Source organism: Fulvia fulva, chromosome 3, assembly GCF_020509005.1.
Source record: "Fulvia fulva chromosome 3, complete sequence".
Taxonomy (NCBI): domain Eukaryota; kingdom Fungi; phylum Ascomycota; class Dothideomycetes; order Mycosphaerellales; family Mycosphaerellaceae; genus Fulvia; species Fulvia fulva.
In genome coordinates, this window is record NC_063014.1 from 2,783,807 (window position 1) to 2,796,079 (window position 12,273).

Sequence of the window (12,273 nt, forward strand, 5' to 3'; positions counted from 1 at the left end):
TATAAGCTAGGCGATCAAATATATTATACTACTTCTCTATATTATATAACCTACTTACCTATTCTTATAGAGTATGTTACCGTACCGGCGTATATTTACTTAAACCCGCGGGTACGTACCTAGACCTCACGCCCGCTAACTAATCCGACTAGCGGCTTAGCGCCCGTATATAACTCTTACGCCCTCCGCGCCTCCCTTAGATAGAATATCTATTCGACTTATATCTTACCCGACTATATACTTATACCTACTTATAACACTTCGAATAGATTATTACTAACGTATAGAGAGACACGAGAAGCTATATTCGGGAGATTATAGAGAAACTACGATAGTATACGAGGAAGTACTAAGATTAGGTGTCGTACTCGCTAAGTCGTACCTTAAAGTAGATTATAGCCAATATAGTAATAATAGCGAGATAGACTAGTACCGGCGTACTAGGCGTAAGTATAGAGAACACTAATAGACGCGTTTATCGCGCGTCCCTTAATAGATTATCCTTCTTTACCCTACTCTCCGATCTACCCGACGACGATAGCGCGAACCCGGCGACGTAGACTTAAGGACGTAAAGAAAATATCGTAAATAGGCTCCTCGACGAGAATAACTAGTACCGTAAGTAGTATAAGAAGGTATTCGACTAACTTAAGGCGATTAAGGAAGAGGAGGTCGAGATAGAGCTAAACTTAGCTAATCTATATAGGGCGGAGTTTATCGAGGATAAGATAGAAGATAAGGGTACTAAGGTACCGAGGAAGAGGAGGGTTACTATCGACAACTTCTAGGAAGCCTTCGACTCGTTAAACGGGTTGAATATAGACAAGTTTAAGAAGACGGTTAATAACTATCCCTAGTAGATCTATAAGATCCTCTATAATATCGAGTCCGATTACCGACGTACGTATAAACTTAATACTACTCTCGATATAGCTAACCGTATTAACCTCCGTAAGGCGTAAGATACTAAGGACTAGATAGACCGACTCGAGGATATAATCAATACGGAATAGGCGACTAGATAGTCCCTAGAAGAGGAGGTTACGCGACTAAAGGAGGAGATCGCTAAGCGCGATAATACTATCGTTATCGATCTAGACGAGCTAATAAGGGCTAAAGATATAAAGAAGGTATATCGTACGTAGTATAAGGTAGCGGAGAGCAAGCTAGTAGAGACCGAGACTAAGCTCGTAGTAGCCGAGAAGCGTATTACTAAGCTTAAGAAGTAAGAGAAGGACCGTAGCCGGTCTAAGGAAAAGTAAGACCTACTACCTTAGCGAACCGAGTCTAAAGAGTCACTAGAGCGTTAGTAAAATAGAGGTAAGCCTAATAAGAAGAAGTCGGACCCGGGTTTATCGGACTTATTAGACGAGGACGACGGTAATAAGGGCCGTAAGAATAGCCGTAAGGACGGTAGTCGTAAGGGTAGGAAGAATCGCCCGAGTACCGACTTAGATAGTAACCCTATCTCCGTATATACGACTTACGACGCCGATATAACTACTAGTATCAAGTCCTCTAACGAGCTAAAGGCCCCTACTAAGTTCGATCTAAAGAGCGATAATATTAAGTTCTAAGAGTAGTAGCGTACTATCGAAGCTAAGCTCTAAGCCTCGAAGTACCGTACTATAAAGGACTCCCTCTAGAACGTCTAGAGCTAGTTAAATAACGGTATATAGACCTATATCGACTTAAAGATCCCTAGTCTTACTAAGTCTACGGAAGGTACGACTACTTAGTACGCTTCTATAGATAAGATAATAGAAGATCTAGCCCGGCGCTACGGTACCCGTAATACCTATACTAATACTATAACTAAGCTTAATAGTCTATAGTAGGGTAATAAGGAGAAGTTTAGTAACTTCTACCTATCCTTCCGTAAGAACGCTAATATTATTAACCTTAATAACGGCGCGAAGGAAAAGAAACTTAAGAAGGACTTTCTACTCCGTAAGTTAAACTCGCGCTACGATAACCGTATTATAAACGAGGATATAGTTAATATAACCCTTAAGCAAGTCGTGTCTACGCTATATAACTACGAGGATAAGTTTAAGGCGTTCGACCTTAAGTACGGTAAGACCGGTAATAGTAATAAGACCTAAGGTAATAAGAAGACTACTAAGGGTAACGACGATAAGAAGGATATAGCTTCGGGTAGTAGCGGGAACAATACTAACCCGAACGCTAAGACTAAGTAGGCTGATCGACCTTAGGTATTTTAGTATATCTAACCTTTAGATACTACTCGCGCCTAGGAATATATCGATTAGAATCGGTGCTTAAAATGCGAATCAGAAGGTCACCGCCGTGTCGATACTAATTAGTACCCCCTTCGAGATATCGCCCGCCGCCTATTTACGCTAGGCTATAACCTAAGTAATAACCGCCGTAACGGTAGTAATAGTAGTAACGCTAATAATACCGGTAGCGCGGGAAACGCCTAGTCTACTCCGTAAGCGTAACACGTAGTAGACCGTACGAGTTAGAGTTACGAGAAAACGAGAAAAAGTATAAACATAAATATAGGCCTCCTAAGAGAGGCAAGGTTTTAAGTATATTAGTATACTCCCTACTAGCTATAGACTACTCTATAGATAAACACAATCCGGTAATTGTTATAGTCTCCCTATAGAGTGTATAGAAGGTAGGGACAGAAGAGCCTTAGAGTACTTAGAAGTCGTTAAGAAGTGAAAGTCTAGCTTAGTATATAAGCGCTAAGAATTATATACCCCGTAACATTTACTACGGGACCTAGCCCTCTAAATTCACTACTCTACTAAACCTTAACAGATTTACTTTAGCTCGTAACTATATGACTTACGGCGCTCCCGCGAGTACCCGCGACTACGCTAGACCCTAGAAGAAGCACGTAGAAGACTCGGAACGTAGGGCAGGTTAGAATAAGGTTTTAAGTAAAGCTACTAAGCGCGGCTTCGTACGGGTTAGCCCTATTAATACGGGGACACGTACTCGCGAGGGTCGCGTATAAATATCTAGCCTTCTCTAGGCCTCTCTTACTTTCTTCGTCTTTTGTTTTATGTAGCAATTATACTATACCCTTTGTACCTACACTTCGTACCTACATTCTCGCTTTTACTCTTATATCTTATAGGCTAGGCTCTCGCCCTAACATTACGAAAGACTAATAAACTATTAACTACTCGAGTTATCCTTATAGGTGACTACGCTACCGATAGAGGTGTCAACCTCGATAAGTAAGACACTCTATTCCACTTTAGTAAGTAGGCTAATATCCCCTTCTCGAACGCCGCTACCTTTAGTACCTAGGTAAACGCTAACCCTAATACCGTCTACGCTCTTATTAACCGTACCGTCTCCTCTTTCCGCGAGACCGCCTAGTAGGTCGAGCAAGCAAATAACTAAGTAATATACCTTTAAGGTATTATGAACACCTTCTAGAACCTCGCCCCGTACGCCGACGATAACCGCCGCTAGTACTTCTCTAAGAAGGTTAACAACCTAGACGAGTTCGACGGTAATAAGAGTAAGTTTAAGGCATTTAAGACATAGCTTACTATTAAGCTATTAGCTAATACCGACCACTTTCCGTAAGAGAAGGACAAAGTTACGTACGTCTTCTCCCTCCTTCGGGGAGACGCCGCGGCTTAGGTATAATACTATATCGATAACGCTACGTAGACTATCGGCTACCCGGACGTCCTTACCTTAATATAGGACCTCCGTACTACCTTTAGTAATCTAGACCGTAGAGCTACCGGCTAGAACGCTATCTATAACCTCCTCTAGAAGAATAAGAGCTTCGCCGAGTACCTTACGGCCTTTAACCGCGACATCGGGTTTACCGGCTATAACGAAGAGACTAAGAAGAGCAATCTCCGCCGTAGCTTATTAGTAGAGCTTCTTCGAGCCCTCGAGGATAAGGACGTCGGTACTATAAGCTTTTATAAGCTCGTCGAGACCTACTAGCGCCTCGACTCTAATATAAAATATACCGCCTCTCTCCTCGCTTCCCGTTCTTAAGGTCGTTAGCCTCGTAGTCCCGGAAGCCACTTCGCTACTCTACTAGGCGCCGCCGCTCCTACGGCTCTCCCTCCCGTCTCTATAGGTAACGCTATAGATCTTAGCGCTAGTACCGCCGTCCCTCGAGTCTAGGGCCTCGTTAACGGTAAGCTTACTCCCGAAGAGAAGCTTCGCCGTCGCTAGGCCGGACTCTATACCTACTACGGCGGTCTAGGCTATATCGTAGTTAACTATCCGTAGCTCGCTACCCGTAACGCCCGTAACCCGGTTCGCGGCGCTATTAGCGCTATCGAGCCTACTCCTACTACTCCCGCCAAGTAGGAAAAAGCCTAGGTCTTCCTTATCGACGCGATAAAGACTAAGAATAACGTTTACCGAAAGTAAAGAGAGGAAAGAAGTTAAGGATTAATATAGTATAGCTAGACCTATACGACGAGACGGGTAAGGACTACGCTTACAAACCGTTTGTTACGAATATAAATATCGGCTTAAAGAAACTCTCTTCTTCTAATCTCACTCTTATAGACACTAGCGTACTAGGCGAGTCTTTTATAGACTATGAACTCGCGACCTCTCTTAACCTCGAACCCTAGGAACTAAAGTACCCTCGTACTCTTGAACTCTTTAACGGTACGGAGACTACTACTAGTAAGATTACTTATATTAAATATACGTTAATCACTCTCGGAGGAAAGCGTATGTCGATTACTAGCTTCCTTACGTCCCTACCGTATTAGAAGTTTATCCTCGGCCTCCCCTAGTTTAGACGATACTAACCTATTATCGACTAGACTTCCCTTACTATTAGCTTCCCTCTAGAAGCTCCTCCGGTACCTCCGCCTTCTCCGCCGCCTTAGCGCGGTCCTAAGTATACTAAGATCTTCTAGGTAAACGCCGCTACCTTTACTACTACTACCGAGTAGCCTAAAGCTTAAGTCTTCGCCGCCTCTCTCCGCGATATCGATATCGCCCTCGAGAAGCTCGATAAGAAGCGTATACCTACCGACCCTACTACGAAGGTCCCTCCTTAGGTACACTACATCCTCTACGTATTCGATACTAAAGCTGTAGACGAGCTGCCTCCTTATCGCCCTTACGACTATAAGATTAAGCTAGAAGAAGGTATAGAGATACCGTTCGGACCGCTATATTCTATATCCCGAGAAGAGCTTATCGTCCTTAAGAGATACCTCAAAGAGAACCTAAAGAAGGGGTTTATTCGAGCGAGCCGTTCTAGCGCTAGTAGTCCCGTTATGTTCGTTAAGAAGCCCGGCGGTAGCCTACGCTTCTACGTAGACTACTAAGGCTTAAACGCTATTATAAAGAAGAACCGCTACCTAATACCGTTAATTTAGGAGACGCTCGAGCGCCTCTCTAAGGCTAAGTACTTTACTAAGCTCGATGCCATCGCTACGTTTAATAAGTTATAAATAGTAGAAGGACACGAGTATCTTATAGCCTTCCGTACTCGCTACGGGCTATTCGAGTCGCTCATTATACCCTTCGGCTTTTATAACGGGCCTAGTACCTTCTAGAACTTTATTAACGACATCCTTTAGGAGTTCCTCGATTAGTTCTATACTACCTATATCGACGACATCCTAGTCTATAGCGAGACTAAGGAGGAGTACCGCGAGCACGTCTATAAGGTCCTTTAGAAGCTCGTAGACGCCGGCTTATAGCTCGATATCGATAAGTACGAGTTTAAGAAGACCGAAGTCAAGTTCCTTAGTTTAATTATTACCGTAGACGGCATTAAGATAGACTAAGAGAAGATCGACGCTATCGTCGAATAGGATACTCCTACGAACGTTAAGGAGGTCTAGAGTTTCCTAGGCTTTACTAACTTCTACCGCCGCTTTATCTACGTATTCTCGGGCGTAGTACGCCCTTTAACGAAGCTTACGCGTAAGGGTAAGAAGTTTGCCTAGACCGACGAATGCTAGGAGGCTTTTGACTTGCTTAAAGCGAAGTTTGTTAAGAACCCGCTTCTATAGCACTTCGATTTCGAACTAGATACCCGTGTAGAGACTAACGTATCCGACGGCGTAGTAGGCGGTATCCTACTATAACGCCGCTCGCCTAAATCTCCCTAGTTACCTATCGCCTTCCTCTCTAAGAAGATGACCGCTACGGAGTATAACTACGAGATCTACGATAAAGAGCTTCTCGCTATCGTTAAAGCTTTTAAAGAGTAGCGCCCCGAGCTCGAAGGCTCTACTATACCCGTCTAAGTAAGCTCCGACTATAAGAACCTCGTCTACTTTATAAAGAGCAAGCTACTTAATCGTCGCTAGGCCCGCTAGAGCGAGTTCCTCTCCCGGTTTAACTTTATAATCTCGTATACGCCCGGTAAGGCTAACTCGATAGCCGACGCCCTTACCTACCGCCCTAGTGACTCTCTAGTTAATCGAAGAGGGGCCTAGCAAATCGTAGAGCAATAAGTTATTAAAGAGTATAACCTCTCTTCCGAGCTTCGAGAGTACCTATCGAACGGCTAGCCTACGCTCGCCGCTTCCTTTACTACTCTCGTACTCGCTCCTACCTACCTTAACGAAAGTAATAACGAATCCGAGCCTAAAGAATACGCGTCGGACGCTAAGGACTTAAACGACGATAAAGAGGGCTTAGTAACGACCGATAACTTATCCGAATTAGACTTTAAGGGGTTTAATAATAAGGAGCAACCTAAAGGCATTATAGTACGAGTACGAATAGCGTACGATACCGACCTAGACGCCTAAGAGTTAGTCTAGGCCCTTAAATCTAGCGCGAGGACATTCCCGGGCTTCTCGCTATCCGAGTACGAGCTCTAAGAAGGTGTCGTCTACTTCCGTAAGAAGCTTTACGTACCGTAGCCCGAAGGCTCTAATATCCGAGCTAAGATTCTTCAAATCGTCTACGACTCCGCCTCTAGGGGTCACCTAGGCGTAGCTAAGACCTATAAGCTCCTCGCTAGGTATTACTAGTAGCCGTACTCCTAGAAGGACGTCCGCCGCTACGTACTAAACTACGCTACTTACCGAAGAGCTAAAGCTAACCGCTACCGCCCCTACGGTCTCTTATACCCTCTCCCGGCTCCTAATCGTCCGTAGAAGTATATTACTATAGACTTTATTACCGATCTTCCTTACGGCAAGACCTTTAGCGGCGTGAAGGCAAAGGCCCTTCTAGTAATCGTAGACCGTTACTCTAAGGACCGGTATATAATCCCGTACTAGAGTATAACCGTAAAGGGGACTACTCGCTTATTCTACGAATTCGTCTAGCGTTTTTAAGGCCTCCCGGATAGTATTACCTCTAACAGAGGCTCCTAGTTCATCTCGTACTTCTAGAAGCGTCTATATACTAACCTAGGTATTAAGTATAACCTCTCGACTAGTTTTTAGCTATAGACCGACGGCTAGACCGAAATTACGAACGCTATCCTCGAGTAGGTCCTTCGTTACTTCGTCGACTACTACTAGAAGGATTGGCCTTAGTATATCCCTACGGTAGAGTTCGCTACTCGTAACTAGGACTCGGAGACTACTAGCTACTCTCCCTTCTATACTACGAGAGGTTACTACCCTCGTATAGGTATAGAACTAGAAGAGCCTCTCCCGCCTACCGAAGACGTAAACGAGCAAGTAGTAGACGAGTTCGCTACTATACTCTTATAGATCTATAAAGAAGTCTACGACGAAATAGTATACGTATAAGTAATCTACGAGGATTAAGCTAATCGTCGTCGCTAGCTAGCTCCTAACTACTAAGTAGGCGATATAGTCTACCTTAACTCTAAGAACATTAAGACGGACCGCCCCTCTAAGAAGCTAAGCTAGAAGAACCTAGGTCCTTTTGAGATTACCGAGCGTATTAGTTTATACGCCTACCGTCTAGCTCTTCCTACGAATATAAAGATTTACGACGTCTTCTATCCCGTACGCCTTCGGCCGTCGGCTAAGGACCTATTCCCGAACTAAAACTAAGATATACTAGGTCCTCCCGATAAAGTAGAAGTCGACGAGCCTATTAACCTACCTTCTAACTACTATACCGTCCGTAAGATCCGGGGAATCCGCGTAGAGCCTAACGACGTTAAAGGTCTACCGCCAATCAAGTATAAAGTCGAATAGTAAGGTTACCCTAAGTAGGATACCTTATAGGAACCTATCTAATATATCATCTTTAATCGTTAAGTAATCGAAGAATACTACGCCCGCGTAGACGGCCTAGAAGTCAATATCGGTAGGCTCTTCAAATCTAAGCTCTTCGACGGGGCTTACTAATAGTATATCGACTATAATATTAGGCCTAGGCCTAGTACTAAAGCTAAACATCCTCGATATATAGAACTACTACGGCTTCGTAGGAACTTAGCTTTGTTTAGGGGGGCTACTATTATAGTCTCCCTATAGAGTATATAGAAGGTAGGGACAGAAGAGCCTTAGAGTACTTAGAAGTCGTTAAGAAGTAAAAGTCTAGCTTAGTATATAAGCGCTAAGAATTATATACCCCGTAACATTTACTACGGGACCTAGCCCTCTAAATTCACTACTCTACTAAACCTTAACAGATTTACTTTAGCTCGTAACTATATGACTTACGGCGCTCCCGCGAGTACCCGCGACTACGCTAGACCCTAGAAGACGCACGTAGAAGACTCGGAACGTAGAGCAGGTTAGAATAAGGTTTTAAGCAAAGCTACTAAGCGCGGCTTCGTACGGGTTAGCCCTATTAATACGGGGACACGTACTCGCGAGGGTCGCGTATAAATATCTAGCCTTCCCTAGGCCTCTCTTGCTTTCTTCGTCTTTCGTTTTGTGTAGCAATTATACTATACCCTTTGTACCTACACTTCGTACCTATATTCTCGCTTTTACTCTTATATCTTATAGGCTAGGCTCTTGTCCTAATAGTAATAGCTTCTTATCTAGTTATACTATATATAGTAAATAGAAAGATCCCTACTCAAACCCTTTATAATAATAGTACTAACTCTACGTACTTTAATATCGACTTTACGTATAAGAACAACCTTAATATAATATAGCTACCTAGCCCGTTAAGGCTAATATTAGTAGATAGCCGACCTACTAGTAACCTCATTACTTATAGAACAACGGTATAGATTCAGATTAGTAACTACGTAGAGACTAGGTCTAGCTACTACGTATTACTAGAATATAATATAGTCCTCGGCCGTCCCTAGTACGACGAGTAATAACCTACGTTCTACTATACGTTAGGAACTATAACCCTATTCTTACTATATTGTCGACAGAACTATATACTCGGAACTGAACTAGTATACGTATAGTCTATTAATAATAAGGGTATTATACTAAGAGGCGTTCTTTAGACCGAGATACTAGTACTAGAGAGTTCGCGACCTTAAGCTCTATCTAATTATATCAAATCCTACGTAGAGGATAAAGACGAACTTATAGTAGTATAGGAGACGTATACGACGAAGGCAGTAATATAATATACCGTCGATACCTACGATAAACCGGAACCGTCTTATTACTTCCGCTAGCTACTACCCGCCGATAGGGTTAAAACACTTAAGCGCCTAGCGCGTCGAATAAAGAAAGAACTAAAGGTCGAGACTAAGCCGGAGATCGATATTAAGCCTATTAATATAGAAGCACTTCGGCGTATAAGCCGGAGGAAGGGCTATAAAGTATATATAATATAGATGTTTAACCCGAAAGAAAATCTTAATAAGTAAGTCGCGCGAGACCCGCTATCCGCGTATATACTAAAGGCTTTCGGTATAAGAGCGAAGCTAGTACTAGGAGGTAGCGCGGCGATATTAGTAGATACTAATACTTAAGAAAACATAGATAGATAGGAGGAGCCTCGGGGTAACTATACCTAGCGGTAACTTAACGCCTCTACTATATTAGCTAACGACTATTAACGTTTTATAAACGGTAGGGACAAAGACTAGGATCCTATCCCTTTATTACTAGTATAGTTTAGGGAAATGGCTAGGCTATTTAGCCGTAAGGAAGTAGATAAGGTCCTACCGCGACGGCCTAGCGTAGACTATAAGATTAAGCTAAAGAATAGTTAGATACCGCTATTTCGAAGACTATACTCCTTCTCTATACGAGAGAACGAGGTGATCAAGAAGTAGATCGACGACTAACTTAAGAAAGGTTTTATTTAGAGAAGCGTATTACTAGTAGTAGCACCTATTCTAAAAGTTAAAAAGCCGGGTAGAGGGCTACGAGTATACGTAGACTATAGAGCTCTAAACGCGCTTACGACAAAGAGTCGCTACCCGATTCTACTATTTTAAGAGACCTTAGATCGTATTGCTAGCGCGTAATAGTTTACTAAGCTAGATGTTATTACTACGTTTAATCGTATTCGTATTATAGTAGGAGACGAGTAGAAAACGGCCTTTACTACTAGATATAGGTAGTTTAAGTACGTAGTTATACCTTTTAGACTATATAATATACTAGGAACGTTTCAGTCATTTATAAACGATATACTAAGGCAGTTTCTAGATAACTTCGTGTTATTTTACCTTAATAACGTACTTGTCTTTAGTAAGATAAGAGAAGAGTATATCTAATATGTCCTAAAGGTTCTATAAAAGCTAGATACCGCCGGGCTCTAGTTAGATATTAATAAATACGAGTTCTTTAGACACGAGACTACTTATCTAGGTGTTATTATTATAAATAAGGGTATTAAGATAGACCTAGCTAAGATTAAATACGTTAAGAATTAGCCTATATCCGCGAATGTTACTAATATCCTATTATTTATATTAAATAGATACGAGTTGCGTAGTAGTAGAAGACGGCGGATTATACGAAAGACGAAGAAGGACCTAATAGGATAGCGTGTATCTATATATAGTATCGCCGGTGTTAGTGTAGGTAGATGCTAGGTGTCCGGATGTTTACTAGCCTATAGGCTAGCAAACCCTAGTTACGTGATCTAGTCACATAACACACCTATACCCACATGCTTGTCCTACGGCCTGTATGTTCTCAATACTCCCACTTAGGCTACATAGTCTCCTATAATCCCTTTACGTAAGCTAGAGCTGCCTTATAAAGTTTTAGAACTACTAGCTATTAAGGGGCTTTGTTGACCTATTAGTAGCTATGTCCTTTATATAGTAGTAGTCTACTACAATCTTCTTCTACTACTAGAGATGTCTAATATAGTTATATGTAACATCAATATGCTTTGACCTTTTATATATATAGGCATCTTTAACAAGTATTAAAGCGGCTTAGTTGTCACCTATAAGCTTAACTAGCCTTAGCTCGTTAACAGTGCCCTTACTTACCCTTATACTCGGCTAGAAAGAGCTCTTTCCTACTAGTTCTAGGCACCCCATTTCCCTAAGGATAGTAGCAAGAAATTGTGACTGCTTTGCGGCTACGTTTATAGCTATAAACTCAGCTTCTATTATTAATGTTATAATAGACTTCTACTTCCTACTTATCTAGGATATAGGTGATCTATAAAGGAACCACACGTATCCTAGAATTGAGACTCTATCTACTTTGTCTATAGCGTAGTCAGAGTCCGAGTATCCCTAGAGATTGCCCCCTCCCTTTCTATATATAAGACCTAGGTCTAGGTACGACCGTAGGTATCGGGAGAGCTTCTTTAAAGCCTTTATATACTACTGCGAGGGATTAGTAACATATAAGCTAATTCTTCTAAGGGGGAATACTAAGTCTAGCCTTGTCATTGTTATTAGCTACATCTAGGTACTATTATAGCTCTAGTAATCCTGTTTGTTACACCTCTTATCTATAGGTACCGTAGGCACTAAGTGCTCGTAGCTCTCTATAGGTGAGTAGGTTAGCGTAGCCTTCTCTCTAGCTATGTTCATCTTAGCTAAGTTAGCGTAGACATAGTGTCCTTAATCAAGCTTTAAAGTGCCTTAGGACCTGTCTCTTGTAATCCTTATTCTAAGGATCTTCGTAGGTTTACTAAGATCTTTAATCTTAAACACTTTTCTAAGCTTAGCCTTAAACTACTAAATATCTAATAGCTTCGGAGCTGCAATAGGTATGTCATCTATATAGGTAAGGACTATAAGGTCTCTATCCGTATAGACAAGTAGGTATAGATCTACCTAGGACTAGGTAAATCTAATCTTCTCTAGCTTCGTAACATAGAGCTTGTTCTAGTCTCTAGCTGCTTGCTTAAGCCTATAAAGGCTTCGTAGGACCTTAAACACTATGTTTAGAGGTGCTTCAACTCCTAGGGGTAGGATTATATAGATGTCTTTAAGGAGGC